Source organism: Loxodonta africana, chromosome 16 (assembly GCF_030014295.1).
Source record: "Loxodonta africana isolate mLoxAfr1 chromosome 16, mLoxAfr1.hap2, whole genome shotgun sequence".
In the NCBI taxonomy this organism is placed as follows: Eukaryota; Metazoa; Chordata; class Mammalia; order Proboscidea; family Elephantidae; genus Loxodonta; species Loxodonta africana.
This window is the reverse complement of record NC_087357.1, coordinates 4,095,332-4,112,060: the sequence shown is the minus strand read 5'-3', so window position 1 is coordinate 4,112,060 and position 16,729 is coordinate 4,095,332.

Sequence of the window (16,729 nt, the reverse complement as noted above, 5' to 3'; positions counted from 1 at the left end):
TGGGCCAGAACTAGCCGTTTCCCGTGTTAAGAGTGTGGAAACTGAGGCACAGGTAGGGCGAGCAACCTGGTAGTGACTGCAGCTGAGTCCCAGGGTGCGCTGCCGACCGCGCAGGGCCCCGACAGCCCACCCTCGTTCACAGGGGAGGAAGGAGGCCCAGAGGTGAGGCCCAGGTCACCCGGCGGCTTCTGCCAGCCTGTCAGGAGCGGAGCTGTAAGTGTCGCCTGAAAGGGCTTGTCCCCAGCTATCAGGCGGGGAGGAAAGGGGCTGTGGAGAGAGGTGTCCGGGAGCCGCCGTTCCTCACCGACCATCGGTCGCAGCCTGCGGGTCTCCATTTAGTGCTCCGGCCGTTCCCGGAGTGTTCTGGAAGGCCGCGATCCAGCGCTGCGTGGACAGAAAGCAGCTTGCTCACACAGACACGAATTGTAGAGTCCCTCCCAGGAAGCCCGTTGCACACACCAACTCCTGGCTGGTGCCTCCCCCAGTGCCCCCAGGTTCCCCTACTGGGAAAGCTGCCTTCCCTGGGAATGCCTCCTGCGCGGGGCCTTTCCTAACCCCCACCGCAACACACACCCCTGTCTGCGGCACAGGGACTTTGGAATGTCCCAGCCGAGGAGAGCTGGGGAGTACCCATTAGCCCCCCGTCCTCAAATGTATGCCTCTCCACTCAGTCTCCTCTCCCTCTCCTCTGGAAGTCCTTCACTTGTGTCCACCCCCAGGCCATTTCCCATCTGTCAGCCCCTCCCCTGGAGCCCTGGTGGCCCAGTGCTTCAGCGCTGGGGCTGCTAAGGAAAGGTGGGCCTGTGGAACCCATCCAGGAGAAAAGACCTGGTGGTCTGCTTCTGTAAAGATTACAGCCGAGGAGACTCTATAGGGCAGTTCCACTCTGTCCTATAGTGCCTGCCTATGAGTCAGAATTGATGCCAGGGTGTACAACAGTGCCTCCTCAATTCCCTCCAGCAATCTGTGAGTAACATGTACCCCATTTTATGACTCTTTCATTGAAGTAAATCTGTTCTCTGTCCCTAAATTTAGGATTCACTAACCCCTTTTCATTATCTCTGTTGCCCTTTACCTCATATATGCAGGTTTTTTTAAGAAATGAATTTGAGATTTTATTTTATATAGCAACAATGGAGAATAGGACTGTCACTATATGATGGGGCAATAGAGAGCAGGTAGTTGGTGAAGAACCAGGCATTTAGAAGCAGGAATAGAGTTGGTCCAGTATGTGGGAGGAGTCTGTGCTTGGTCCATGTAAGTCGCCAAATATTTTCATTATTATTGAACTGGGTTCGAAGGCAGGGAGTTCCCAGAGGTGCTGATTTTCTTGAGGGTTGGAATTTTTTTTTTTTTTTTTTTATGGTGTAGGGAGGTAGGGTGTAGGGACCTGAAAAAGAGCTAACTTGGAAGAACCAAAACCAAAAACCAAACCCATTGCCATCAACTTGATTCCAACTCATAGTGACTACAAGAGAGAGTAGAACTGTCCCATAGAACTTCCAAGAAGCGGCTGGTGGGTTTGAACTGCCAGCCTTTTGGTTAGCACCTGAATGTTCAACGACTGTGCCACCAGGGCTCCAACTTGGAAGAATAGGTTGTAAACAGTGGGTAGTGTGGGGGCAGCCAGAAGACACAAGGAGTTACTTCCAGTTTGGAGTGAACGCAAGGGTAAATAAGGAAGGGCGGTACACCAAAAAATGTTCCCTGATGATGATACTTAAAGGAATCTCTGCTGCGGGTTCACAGGGGGCATCACAAGTGCTGTTACGTTATAAGCTACCAGGGGATCTGGCCCTTCCTAAGAAAGAAACTAGTTGAACCAAATGAAACACAGGTAAACAGGTGCAACTGCAGCGGAAGGACACCCAGTCACTGAAAGGCTCAGAGTAATTAAGAAAGGGTTGAGCAGAGGGAGCTAGAAGTGCCCTAATGACAGATAAGGAGTCCTTGGGTGGTAGAAACGGTTAAGCACTGGATTAGTAGCAAAAAGATTGGCTGCAAACCCACCCGCAGGCACCTCAGAAGAAAGGCCTGGTGATTTGTTTCCAAAAGGTCACAGACTGGAAAACCCAGTGGAGTGCTGTTCCAACTCTGCACACATGGGGTTGCCATCAATTGGAATTGATTCAATGGCAACTGGTTTTTTTTGTTTTTTGTTTTTTTTCTTTTGGTTTAGTGACAGATGAGGGGAAAGGGGAGGAGGGCCCTAGAATTCTCTCACTAAACCAGCTGGTCTACTAAGAGGAGATTGAAAATGTGAACTCGAAGGATAACTTGAAATGCTACCAGATCTCATGATTCCTCTGCCTTTAAGTGAAAAGGAAAGGTACCCTACCAACCTCCAACTTGAAATTCCTCAGTAAGAGAGACTTTGTCCTGGAGTAAGCAGTAGGGCTCAGAGAGTAATTAATTTAAGGCTTCTTCAGGGGAGAGGAGTCCTTGCACCTAGCAGTCAATGTGTTCGCATACCCTGCAGCTTCCTGGCCAGGTGTCTCCCATCCACCTCTTTCCATCATAGCTAAATATAAAATAATTGTTGCAGTATTGCTTAGAATTCTAAGGCAATTATTAATAAGTTATTCCTGAGAAAACCAAATAAACTAAAATATAATCTTACACTAATATACCAGAGGATTTCAATTAGACATCGGGTGCGGGAGAGTCAATGTATGCATTACAGGTCTTGGTTTGTTTAGGAAGGGAAGGTTCTAGATATTGATGTGTACATAGAAAAAGTATAAGCTTAACCATAAATTTAAAGTATAATGATGAGCCCTAGAAGACTAGACATAGGCCCTTCACTTTCAAACAACTTGAGAAGAAAATGAAAAATAATAAGAAAAGGTAAATAGCAAGGATATAAAAAAGGATATAAAAGGTTTGAATAATACAGTTAACAAACTTGATTGCATGTCTGTATGTGAGCTTTCATAGCAACACACAATACACGTTTATTTTGGTCACCCATGGGTCTGGTTTTCTGTATGGACTGTGTATTGAGTCACTTAAAAAAATGAATTCTCAAAAGTGGAAATTACACACTGTGCAAATGAGTGTACGCTACAATAATTCTAGACATTAGCTACAAAAGGAAAGCTCTCGTCGCCCGCAAAAAATCATTCTAATTGCCACTTAGGAACCTCTTCTATATTTTGTACCCTTTTGTAAAAGAAAAAAATCCAAAGAACTTGCAGTCAATTTAGAAATAAAGGTCACTGAGTAACCAGTTTGTAAATGAGGGGAAGTTTCTCTTTATCGGAGTATTTCAGCTAATAAATTAAGATTGAATGTAAGAATTAAAATATCACTATTTTGCATTTCATTGTTTGTCATGGGGTTTTTTTTTTGAGAGTTCTTATGCTTTAGGGGTACATGCAGAAATATTTGTGGGTAAAATATTATATCTGGAATTTGCCTCAGACTAACACAGGACAGGGGTAGTGGATGAAGGTATAGGTGAAACCATGAGTTGAGTATTGTTGAAGCTGAGTAATAAGTACATAGTGGTTAATTTTATTGCATCAACTTTTGTTTATGTTTGATATTTTTCACAATTTTTTTAAAAAAGAAATGGAGGTAATAAAGTTTGATGTGTACCAAAACCTAAATGAGAAGGAAGATGGCTGACTGAACACATTTATTTAGCGTCTCAAAATCCTATTGAAATGACAGTAAAGAAATATAAACGAGAATAAACTCACAGCAGAACTGGAGTTGGTTTCTCAGTGGACCAGAGTTACTAGCAACCTGGAAGAAAAAAATGACAGAAGAGAACAAGAGATGCAGCGACTAGAAGGCAGAGGTGTTGTGAGACCTTAAGTGTACACAGTTTTTAAAAAAAGCTTTCCTGATTTTATAACTGTATGCAAAAAACATTAAAGTGTACAGCTGGGTGACTTTGTCATATGTATACACCCATGAAACCATCACTACAATAAAGATAATGTTTTTAAAAAGTGATGAGATTTTGAATGGGATCGTGTTGAGTCATTAGATCAATCATATCCATTACCTTTAAAAGTTTCTCTTCTCTCAGCGTAATTATTTTGAGATTCAGCAAATGTCACATGTATCAATAGTTCTTTTTTATTGGGTGTCTGGATGTACTTAAAATTTGTTTATCTGTTCACTTGATGATAGACATTTGGGGTGTTTCTAGTTTTTACCTATTACAAGTAAAACTGCTATGAACATTCATGTGCAAGTCATTGTGTAGACATGTTTTTTCATTTTTCGTAGATAAATATGTAGAAGTGAAATGGTTAGAACATATGATAGTGTATGTTTAGGTTATTTTGCCAACTGTGTATCTTCTTTAGTGAAGCATCTTTTCAAATCTTTTGCCAATATTTTAATTAGGTTGTCTTATTTAGTTGTAAGGGTCCTTCTTGTATTCTATATACAAGTCCTTTGTCAGACAGTGTTTGCAAATATTTTCTCCTAGTCTGTGATTTGCCTTTTCTTTTCCGTGAGTGTTTTGAAGAGCAACGTTTTCATTTTTGACAAAGTTCAGTTTACTGCTTTTTTTCTTTTCTAGTTCATGCTTCCTGTGTCCTAGTCATTTAGTTTCCTGTGGCTGCTGTAACAAATCTCCACAAACTTGGTGGCTTAAAACAACAGAAATTAATTTTTTCACAGCTCTGGAGGCGGGAAGTTCAACGTCAGTTTCTCTAGCCCAAAATTCAAGTGCAAGCAGGGCTATACTGCCTCCAGAGGCTCTAGGGGAGAATCTGTTCCTTGCTTCATTTGCTTCTGGTGGCTGCTGACCTTTATTTGCTTGTGGCCACATCAGCCTGTCTGTATGATCATATCACCTCCTCCTTTTCTGTGTCTCAAACCTCCCTCTGCCTCGGTTTTATAAGAACACTTGTGATTGGATTTAAAGCTCATCTGAATGATCTAGGATAACTTTGCCATGTGAAGATCCTTAATTTATTTTCATCTCTTAAGTCCCTTTTGTTCTTATAAGGCAAAATTTACAGTTTCCAGGGATTAGGACCTGGTATCTTTGTGTGGCCATTATTCAGCATACTACACTTGGTTAAAACATCTTTTCCAAACCCATTGTCACTAATATTCTCTCCTATAATTGTAGCTCTTACATATAGGCTTATGATCCATTTCAAGTTAATTATTGTATATGATGAAAGGTAAGGGTCAAGGTTCATTGCTTTCATACGTATATCCAATTATTCAGCATCATTTGTTGAAAAGATTATCTTTTCTATATTGAAATACCATGGCATCTTTGTCAAAAATCGGTTGATCATATATGTGTGGGGCTACTTCTGGACTCAAGTCTGCTCGATTCATCTATATGTCTATTTTTACACCATTTCACACTGTCTTGATTACTGTAGCATTATAAGCCTTGAACTCAATTCGTATAAGTCCTCCAATTTAGCATAAATCTTCTTTTTCAATTGGCTCTTCTAGATCTTTTGCACTTTCCAAATTTTAGAATCAGCTCTCCATTCTCTACCAAAAAAAAAAAGTGGTCAGATTTTGAATGATATGGTGTTAATTCATTAGGTCAATTTGGAGAAAATTGACATTTTAATAGTATTGAGTCTTCCAATCCATGAACACAGTATACTTCTCCATTTATTTAAGCCTTCTTTAATTTCTCTCAGCAATATCTTGTAGTTTTTTATGTACAGTTCTTAAATAGCTGTTAGATTTATCCCTAAATACTCATTTTTTGTGTTGTTATAAATGGCATTATTTTTTTTGTTTTGATTTCTGATTGCATATTATTACAAAAGAATAAAACCTGCTGCTGTTGAGTCAATTATAGTTCATGATTACCACACATATTGCGGAGCAGAACTGTGCTTCATAGGGTTTTCAAGTGACCTTTGGCAGTACGTCGCCAGGCCTTTGTTCCAAGGCATCTCTGGGTGGGTTCAAACAGCCAACTTTTCAGTTAGTAAGCGAGCACTTAACTCTTTCCACCACCCAGGGACTCCTGTGTATTGTTAATGTATAAAAATAATTGTTGATTTTCGTATATTGTCATTGCATCCTGCATCACTGAAGCTTATACAATTCTGTAAGTCCTCTTTTTAAAAAAACAATACAGAATTATGAAAATTCATATTTAAGAAAAATTACTAGGGCTTTGGAGATTCAGCTTCTTCTGAGGTCTCTTAGGCAATTACCCAGAAATGTTGAAATGGAGATGTATTTGTTTATTGATTACAACCTGGGTTTCCTCCTAATGTAGAACCTTTCCAACTCCCAGCATCTTCCATCACTCTGCAAACCTCATGCAAGGGAGACATAAGCTTCAAACAGCTTTGCTGTAAATCCTCCTTGGGCCCAGATGAAGGTTTTGGCAGAAGTGGAAGTCAGTCTTCTTAGGGGAAGCCCAGAAAGCCCCAAGTCAGATTTGGGGAACCAAAGAAAATGGAAGTGGGAAATGGAAAAGAAAACTCGGTTATTTGTTGAAGAACTGTGCAGGTGACCTTCTCTACTCTCATCATCCCTACCCTGAGGGGGAAAAAAAAGGGGGTGTTTTTTAAGGCATTCATCATCAAACTTTTTTGCTGCTGTCACCTTGAAAGAATTTTGAAAACCCCCCCTTCCATATTTTAGGAAACGTGTTTCTCATCAAAAATATAAATAGTTGCAAAGGATGTTATTTCTACCATTTTATAATTATTAGCATTTTAATCTAACTCTTATATCACTTGGAACCCTGGTGACCCAGTGGTTAAGTGATATGACTGCTAACCAAAAAGTCTGCAGTTCAAATCCACCAGCCGCTCTTTGGAAACCTTATGGGGCAGTTCTGCTCTGCCCTCTAGGGTCACTATGGGTCGGAATCGACTCAATGGCAATGGTTTGTTTGTTTTTTTCTTTTTTCTTATAGCACTTACATGTATCCAATGGCTGCTAAATATCAGAGCGATTTGATATCCATGAGTAAAATTTCTTCTTCAACTCTATGAAATGTTATATCTTTCATCTTCTTGATTCTACTTTCTCCATATAAAATGTATCACAATATGTTTTTCTTTTTGAAAGTCCAGTATTGATTATCCTATCCTACCTCTCTGTCACAGAAGTTTGCATATACATTTCAAAATAGTAAAAGTATTTCCTGGGACCCTAAGGGTCTTTAAAAATTTCTTTTTGATAGGCTTATTATTCTGATAATTGTTGTTTGGTGCTTTCAATTCAATTCTGACGCATAGCAACCCTATATACAACAGAACGAAACACTGCCTAGTCCTGGGCCATCCTCACAATCATTATGCTTGAGCCTGTCATTGCAGCGACTCTGTCCATCTCGTTGAGGGTCTTCCTCTTTTTCGCTGACCCTCTACTTTACCAAGCATGATATTTTTCTCCAGGGAATGGTCCCTCTTGATAATGTCCAAAGTATGTGAAACAAAGCCTTACTATCCTTGCTTCTAAGGAGCATTCTGGCTGTACTTCTTCCAAGACAGATTTGTTCTTTCTTCTGGCAGTCCATAGTATATTTATTCAATGTTCTCCACCAACACCAAAATTCAAAGGCGTCAGTTCTTCAGTCCTTCTTATTTATTGTCCGGCTTTCACATGCATGTGAGGCAATTGAAAATACCATGGCTTGGTCAGGCAAAACCTAGTCCTCAAAGTGACATCTTTTTTAACATTTGAAAAGGCCCTTTGCAGCAGATTTGCCCAATGCCATACATCCTTTGATTTCTTGACTGCTGCTTCCAGGGGTGTTGATTATGGATCCAAGTAAAATAAAATCCTTGACAACTTCGATCTTCGTTTATCAGGATGTTGCTTATTGGTTCAGTTGTGAAGATTTTTGTTTTCTTTATGTTGAGGTGTAATCCATACTGAAGTCTGTAGTCTTTGACCTTCAACAGTAAGTACTTCAAGTCCTCTTCATTTTCAGCAAGCAAGGTTGTGTCATCAGCCTGCATAGTGCAGGTTGTTAATGAGTCTTCCTCCACTCCTGATGTCCCATTCTTCATATAGTGCAGTTTTTCAGATTACGTGCTCAGCATACAGATTAAGTATGGTGAAAGGATACAACCCTGATGCACACCTTTCCTGAATTTCAACCATGCATTATTCCCTTGCTCTGTTCAAATGACTGCTTCTTGGTCTATGTACAGGTTCCTCATGAGTGCAATTAAGTGTTCTGGAATTTCTATTCTTTGCAATGTTATCCATAACTTGTTGTGATCCACACAGTCAAATGCCTTTGCATCGTCAATGAAACACAGGTAAACATCTTTCTGTTATTCTCTGCTGTCAGTCAAAATCCACCTGACATCACCAATGATATCCCTCGTTCCACGTCTTCTTCTGAATCCAGCTTAAATTTCTGGCAGTTCCCTGTTGATGTACTAATGCAACTGTTTTTTGAATTATCTTCAGCAAAATTTTACGTGCATGTAATATGAATGATATTATTCAATAATTTCTGTAATGTATTGGATCACTTGTCTTTGGAATGGGCACGAATATGGATCTCTTCCATTTGGTTGGCCAGGGAGCTGTCTTCCAAATTTCTTGGCTTAAATGAGAGTGCTTCCAGTGTTGCATCCTTTTGTTGGAACATCTCCATTAGTATTCCGTCAATTCCTGGAGACTTGTTTTTCGCCATTGCCTTCAGTACAGCTTGGACTTCTTCCCTCAGTACCATTTCTCTTGATCATATGCTACCTCCTGAAACGGCTGAACGTTGACCAACTCTTTTTGGTAGAGTGATTCTGTGTATTCCTTCCATCTTCTTTTTATATTTTTATTTTTATTGAATTTTAGATGAAGGTTTACAGAACAAACTGGTTTCTCATCAAACAGATAGTACACACATTGTTGTATATGACATTGGTTAACAACCTCACAACATGTCAACACCCTCCCTTCTCAATCCTGGGCCCCCTATTACCAACTTTCCTGTTCCCTCCTACTTTTCAGTCCCGCCCCAGGGCTTGTGCACCCCTTTAGTCTTGTTTCTTTTTGTATGTAAACCTTTTCATGAGTTCTTACAGTAGTTCCATCTTCTCTTGATGCTTCCTGCGTCATTCAGTATTTTCCCTGTAGAACCCTTCAGTGTTGCAACTTGAGGCTTGAATATTTTTCTCAGTTCTTTCAGCTTGAGAAGTGCTGAGTGTGTTCTTCTCTTTTGGTTTTCTAACTCCAGGTCTTTCTTTGTAATACTTTATCTTCTCAAGTTGCCCTTTGAAATCTTCTGTTCATCTCTTTTACTTTATCATTTCTTCTGTTCACTTTAGCTACTGTATGTTCAAGGGCAAGTTTGAGTCTTTTCTGACATCCACTTTGGTCTTTCTCTCCTGTCCTTTTATGACTTTTTGCTTTCTTGTCCTTGATGTCATTCCACAACTTGTTTTCCTTCGGTCATTAGTGTTCACTGTGTCAATTCTGTACTTGAGGTGGTCTCTAAATTCAGGTAGGATATACTCAAGGTCATTTCTTGGCTTTAGTGGACTTGTTCCAATTTACTTCAGCTTCAACTTGAACTTGCGTATGAGCAGTTGATGTTCTGTTCTGCAGTTGACCCCTGGCCTTGTTCTGACCAATGGTATTGAACTTCTCCATCATCTCTTTCCACAAATATAGTCGATTTGATTCCTGTGTATTCCATCCAAAAAGTCTGCCTGTGTAGTTGCCGTTTATGTTGTTGAAAAAGGTATTTACAATGAATAAGTCATTAGTCTTGCAGAATTCTATCATGCGATCTCCCACATCTTTTCTATCACCAAAGCCATATTTTCTAACTACTGATCCTTCTTTGTTTCCAAGTTTTGTATTCCAGTCACCAGTAGTTATCAATGCATCTTGATTGCATGTCTGATCAATTTCAGACTGCAGAAGTTAGTAAAAAAATCTTCAATTTCTTCATCTTTGGCATTAGTGGTTCATGGGTAAATTCGAATAGTCGTATTAACTGGTCTTCCTTGTAGGTGTATGAATATTATCCTATCACTGACAGTATTGTACTTCAGGGTAGATCTTGAAATGTTATTTTTAACAATGAAAGCACTACCATTCTTCTTCAATTTGTCATTCCCAGCTTTGTAGACCATGTGAATGTCTGATTCAAAATGGCCAATACTAGTCCATTTCAGCTCACTAATGCCTAGGATATTGATGTTTATGCGTTCCATTTCATTTTTTTGACGATTTCCAATTTTCCTAGATTTAAGCTTTGTACATTCCACGTTCTGATTATTAATGGATTCTTGCATCTGTTTCTTCCCCTTTTGAGTCATGCCATATCAGCAGATAAAGATCCCGAAAGCTTGACTCCATCCACATCCTTAAGGTCGACTCTACTTTGAGGAGGCAGCTCTTGCCCAGTCGTCTTTTGAGTGCCTTCCAACCTGAGGGGGCTTATCTTCTGGCACTATATTAGACAATGTTTCACTGCTATTCCTAACATTTTCACTGGCCAATTCTGATAATTAGTATTTCAGAATTCATCAAAATATTTCAAAATTTTTAAAGTAATGATTAAGAACAAGACAAGATACAGCATCGTTTTATTTATATCTTTCTTTTTATAGATGTGAATGCTAAGAAACCTTGTTCACATCAATTACCAGATGGAAATGGAAGGTGTTGTATGTTTGTGTGTATTTTAATAGCTATGACAATTCTCTGAACTCATGAGTTACGTGCCAAAAATCACAAGATAATCTTTCACCAAAAATTTTTTAACAATCAACTAGCTGACAAGTAAGCCTTTTTTCAAATATGTTGAAAGCAAAGATTTACAACTTAACTGACTTGCAGAAAGATTTGTTGTCAGTTATTAGTTACTCACATTCTCACCCTTGAAACACTAGCATTTAAAATTGTGTTTTGGGTGCTTCTGCAGGTCTACATACCCCAGGGCTGTGTGTCACAGAATCATATTGGGTGAGAGTTCCTTTCTTTTGTAAAGTGGGAGAAGGGTGATTGTGAAAAGGGAGCTGAGGAAGGACCTGTTCACAGGTGGATCAGTTTTAGGAAAGAATGCTTACAGAACTTGAGGCCCTGGAAATTGGTTCCTTTAAAACTATTCTGGCCTCCCTCCCAACTTGGAAAGTCTTCGTGTGTACCAAGGGTGAGTGCACCCTGGTTTGAGACCACTGTGCTGAGGACTTGGAATTAATGTAGAAAAGCTCTTTTCCTTCTGGCATTTGTGGAGAGGAAGAAGAGGTGAGCAGGGCAGTCCCTCCCCACCCTACACACTAAAAAGGGTGAGGAAAACTAGCGGTGTCTTAGTTACCTAGTTCTGCCATAACAAATACCACAAGTGGGTGGCTTTCAAGTATAGAAATTTATTTTCTCACAGTTCAGGAGGCTAGAAGTCCAGGACGTCAGCTCAAGGAGAAGATTGTTGTCTCTTTCAGCTTCTGTAGCCCTGGTGCGCCTCACCATCTGCCCACCCCCGTGTGTGTCTGTTTATAACGAAGAAGTGATTAGATTTAGAACCCAACCCACTCAAACCAAACCTGCTGCCATCAAGTTGATTCTGACTCATAGCGACCATATAGGACAAAGTAGAACTGCCCTGTAGGGTTTTCAAGGAGCAGCTGGTAGATTAAAACCTAGAAACTTCTGGTTAGCAGCCATAGCTTACCATAGCTCTTAACCAGTGCACCACCAGGGTTCCAACCTACTCACGCATGGCCTAATTAACATAACAAAGAAATGCCTGTTTTCATATTTTAGGGGGACACAATTCAACAGATAACAAGGGGAGTGGGGAGAAGAGATGATGGAACATGTAGAGGCACTGTTTTCTCATCTGTGAGAGTGAGCACCAAGAGATGCTCTCTAAAGTTTACACAACAAGAAATACATATTTAGATATGTAATTAAAAAAAAAAAACTTTTAAAATAATTTTACTATCAAAAATAAGGATAAGTAGATAGGGAAATAAGCTAATTCTTTTTATTTTTCCATTAGGAATCAGTAGATACTGTCTAAAGTTGAAAAAAAAACTTATTAGCATTTTTTAAGTTATTTTGATCACTAAGCAAGAGGTCATTAAAAAGAAAGCAAAGAAATAAAAGACCAAAATGGATATCAAAAAAGGCTCTGCAAGTTGCTCTACTGCTAAAGCAAATGGAAGAAACGATGAAGTAAAAGAGCTGAACAGAAGATTTCAAAGGGTGACTCAAGAAGACAAAGTAAACTATTATAATGACATGTGCAAAGACCTGGAGTTAGAAAACCAAAAGGGAAGAACACGTTTGGCATTTCTCAAGCTGAAAGAACTGAAAAAAAAGGAAGCCTTGAATTACAATGTTGAAGGATTCTACAGGGAAAATATTGAATGATACAGGAAATATCAAAAGAAGATGGAAGGAATACACAGAATCACTGTAACAAAAAGAATTGGTCGACGTTCAACCGTTTCAGGAGGTAGCATGTGAACAAGAACCGATGGTACGGAAGGAAGAAGTCCAAGCTGCACTGAAGGCTTTAGTGAAAAACAAGGCTCCAGGAGTTGAAAGAATACCGATTGAGATATTTCAGCAAACACACACAGCACTGGAGATGCTCACTCACCTATGCCAAGAAATTTGGAAGACAGCTACCTGGCCAACAGACTGGAAGGGGTCCATATTTATGCCTATTCCAAAGAAAGGCGACCCAACCGAAAGCGGCAATTATCGGGCAATATCATTAACATCACATGCAAGTAAAATTTTGCTGAAGATCATTCAAAAGCCGTTGCAGCATTACATTGACAAGGAACTGCCAGAAATTCAAGCTGGGTTCAGAAGAGGACGTGGAACAAAGGACATCATTGCTGATGGCAGATGGATCTTGGCTGAAATCAGAGAATACCAGTAAGATATTTACCTGTGTTTCATTGACTATGCAAAGGCATTTGACTGTGTGGATCATAACAAGTTATGGATAACATTGAGAAGAATGGAAATTCCAGAACACTTAATCGTGACCCTGAGGAACCTGTACAAAGACCAAGAGGTAGTCATTTGAACAGGACAAGGGGATACAGAGTGGTTTAAAGTCTAGAAAGGTGTGCATCAGGGTTGTATCCCTTCACCATACTTATTCAATCTCTATGCTGAGCAAATAATCTGAGAGTCTGGACAGTATCAAGAAGAACAGGGATCAGGATTGAATTAGGACTCCTTAACAGTCTGCAGTATGCAGATGACACAACGTTTGCTTGCTGAAAATGAAGAGGACTTGAAGTACTTACTGATGAAGATCTGAGACTACAACCTTCAGTATGGATTATACCACAACATAAAGAACACAAAAATCCTCACCACTGGACCAATAAGCCACATCATGATAAACCGAGAAAAGATTGAAGTTGTCAAGGATTTCATTTTACTTGGATCCACAGTCAACACCCATGGAAACAGCAGTCAAGAAATCAAGGATGTATTGCATTGAGCAAATCTGCTGCAAAAGACCTCTAAGTGTTAAAAAGCAAAGATGCCACTTTGAGGACTAAGGTGTGCGTGACCCAAGCCATGGTGTTTTCGGTCACATTACATGCATGCAAAAGCTGGACAATGAATAAGGAAGACTGAAGAAGAATTGATGCCTTTTAATTGTGGTACAGGTGAACTTCCAGAAGAACAAACAACTCTGTCTTGGACAAAAGGGGCCACATAAACCAGAGACTCCATCAGCCTGAGACCAGGAGAACTAGATGGTGCCTGGCTATCACTAATGGCCGCCCTGACAGGGAACACAACAGAGACTCCCTGACGGTGCAGAACAAAAATGGGGTGCAAAACTCAAATTCTAGTAAAAAGGCCAGACTTAATAGTCTGAGACTGGAGGAACCCCAGAAGACATGGCCCCCAGACTCTCTGGTAACCCAGAACTAAAACCATTCCCAAAGCCAACCCTTCAGACAGAGAATAGACTGGACTATAAGACACAAAATGATACTGGTGAAGAGTGTGCTTCTTAGTTCAACTATATTCATGAGACTGCATGGGCAGCTCCTGTCTGGAGGCAAGATAAGAAGGTAGAAAGGGTCAGGAGCTGGTTGAAAGGACACAGGAATTCTGGAGTGGAAAGGAGGAATGTACAGTCACATTATAGGGATAGCAACTAGGGTCACATAACAATGTGTATAAATTTTTATATGAGAAACTAACTTGAGCTGTAAACTTTCACCTAAAGCCCAATTAAAAAAAAAAAGTGTCTTGGAGTATAGTCAGAATGCTCATTAGAAGCAAGGATGGCAAACTTCGTCTCACATACTTTGGACATGTTATCAAGACGGACCAGTCCCTGGAGAAGGGCATCATGCTTGGTAGAGGGTCAGTGAAAAAGAGGAAGACCCTCAATGGGATGGATTTACACAGTGGCTGCAACAGTAGGCTCAAGCATAACAATTGCAACGATGGTGCCGGACGGGGTAGTGTTTTGTTCTGTTCTACATAGCGTCGCTATGAGGTGGAACTGATTCAACACCACATAACAACAACAACCACCTAAAGAACTAAGCACATGATTAAAAATTGTTGCCTCTTTTTTTTTTAGGAGTAAGTTAAGAAATCTTCACTTTTCATTTTGTGGCCTTCTATATTATTTGGATTTTTTATCATATGCATATATTATTTTGATTTAAAATATATATGTAAGCCTACAATGGCAGGACCCCACGTGTCTGTCAGTTTGTCCTACTGTGCGGGCTTGCATGTTGCTATGATGCTGGAAGCTATGCCACTGGTATTCAGATACCAGCAGGGTCACCCATGGAGGACAGGTTTCAGCTGAGCTTCCAGAATAAGACACACTAGGAAGAAGGACCCGGCAGTCTACTTCTGAAAAGCATTAGTCAGTGAAAACCTTATGATTAGCAGCAGAACATTGTCTGATATAGTGCTGTAAGATAAGCCCCCTCCAGGTTGGAAAGCACTCAAAAGACGAGTGGGAAGAGCTGCCTCCTCAAAGTAGAGTCGACCTTAATGACCTGGATGGAGTAAAGCTTTCAGGACCTTCATTTGCTGACATGGCACGACTCAAAATGAGAAGAAACAGCTGCAAACATCCATTAATAATCAGAACCTAGAATGTATGAAGTGTGAATCTAGGAAAATTCGAAATCGTCAAAAATGAAATGGAATGCGTAAACATCGATATCCTAGGCATTAATAAACTGAAATGGACTGGTATTGGCCACTTTGAATCGGACAGTCATATAGTCTACTATGCTAGGAATGACAGCTTGAAGAGGAATGGTGTTGCATTCATGGTCAAAAAGAACATTTCAGGCTCTATCAAGTACAATGCTGTCAGTGATAGGATAATATCCATACACCTACAAGGAAGACCAGTTAATACAGCTATTATTCGAAATACGCATCAGCCACTAGGGCCAAAGATGAAAAAATAGAAGATTTTTATCAGCTGCTGAAGTCTGAAATTGATCGAACATGCAATCAAGATGAATTGATAATTACTGGTGATTTTAATGCGACAGTTGGAAACAAAGAAGAAGGAACAGTAGTTAGAAAATATGGCCTTGGTGGTAGAAACAGTGCTGGAGATTGAATGATAGAATTTTGCAAGGCCAACGACTTCTTCATTGCAAATACCTTCTTTCACCAACGTAAACAGCGACTATACACATGGACCTCACCAGATGGAACACACAGAAATCAAATTGACTACATCTATGGAAAGAGACGATGGAAAAGCTCAATATCATCAGTCAGAACAAGGCCAGGGGCCGACTGTGGAACATACCATCAATTGCTCATATGCAAGTTCAAGCTGAAACTGAAGAAAATCAGAGCAAGTCCACGAGAGCCAAAATATGACCTTGAGTATATCCCACCTGAATTTAGAGACCATCTGAAAAATAGATTTGATGCATTGAACACTGGTGACCGTAGACTAGACGAGTTGTGCAAGGACATCATCCATGAAGAAAGCAAGAGGTCACTGAAAAGACAGGAAAGAAAGAAAAGACAAAGATGGATGTCAGAGGAGACTCTGAAACTTGCTCTCGAATGTCGAGCAGCTAAAGTAAAAGGAAGAATTGATGAAGTAAAAGAACAGCAGATTTCAAAGGGCGTCTCGAGAAGACAAAGTATTATAATGACATGTGCAAAGACCTGGAGTTAGAAAACCAAAAGGGAAGAACACGCTCGGTGTTTCCCAAGCTGAAAGAACTGAAGAAAAAAATTCAAGCCTCAAGTTGCAACAGTGAAGGATTCTATGGGGAAAATATTAAATGACACAGGAAGCATCAAAAGAAGATGGAAGGAATACACAGAGTCATTATACCAAAAATAATTAGTTGATGTTCAACCATTTCAAGAGGTAGCATATGATCTGGAACTGATGGTACTGAAGGAAGAAGTCCAAGCTGCTCTGAAGGCATTGGCGAAAAACAAGGCTCCAGGAATTGATGGAATATCAGTTGAGATGTTCCAACAAACAGATGCAGCGCTGGAGGTGCTCACTCGTCTATGCCAAGAAATATGGAAGACAGCTTCCTGGCCAACTGACTGGAAGAGATCCATATCTATGCCTATTCCCAAGAAAGGTGATCCAACTGAATGTGGAAATTATAGAACAATATCATTAATATCACACGTAAGCAAAATTTTGCTGAAGATCATTCAAAAATGGCTGCAGCAGTGTATCGACAGGGAACTGCCAGAAATTCAGGCTGGTTTCAGAAGAGGACGTGGAACCAGGGATATAATTGCTGATGTCAGGTGGATCCTGGCTGAAAGGAGAGAATACCAG